The 242-nt window shown below is 54.1% G+C and overlaps 1 protein-coding gene across 1 annotated transcript in view; it reads left to right on the plus strand.

The window, feature by feature from the left end:
* The window catches only part of ZNF341 (zinc finger protein 341), a 51,245-nt gene that overhangs the window by 20,020 nt on the left and 30,983 nt on the right, over positions 1 to 242 (plus strand).

The following is a 242-nucleotide window of genomic DNA, read 5'->3' on the forward strand; positions in this document are numbered from 1 at the left end:
ACCTCAGCCTCCCAAAGGCGCGGGATTACAGGCTGAACCACCGAGCCCGGCTTAATTTTTTATTTATTATAGAGATGAGGTCTCACCAAGTTGCCCAGGCTGGTCTTGAACCCGTGGGCTCAGGCAGTCCTTTCACCTCAACCTCCCAAAGTGCTGGGATTATAGGTATGAGCCACCATGCCTGGCCAGAAGTCCCCATTGAAATGGGCTTAGCCGGGCTTGGTGGCTCAGCCTGTAATCCC

This window comes from Carlito syrichta, unplaced genomic scaffold (assembly GCF_000164805.1).
Source record: "Carlito syrichta isolate Samal-C Ts95f unplaced genomic scaffold, Tarsius_syrichta-2.0.1 Scaffold316027, whole genome shotgun sequence".
Classification (NCBI taxonomy): Eukaryota; Metazoa; Chordata; class Mammalia; order Primates; family Tarsiidae; genus Carlito; species Carlito syrichta.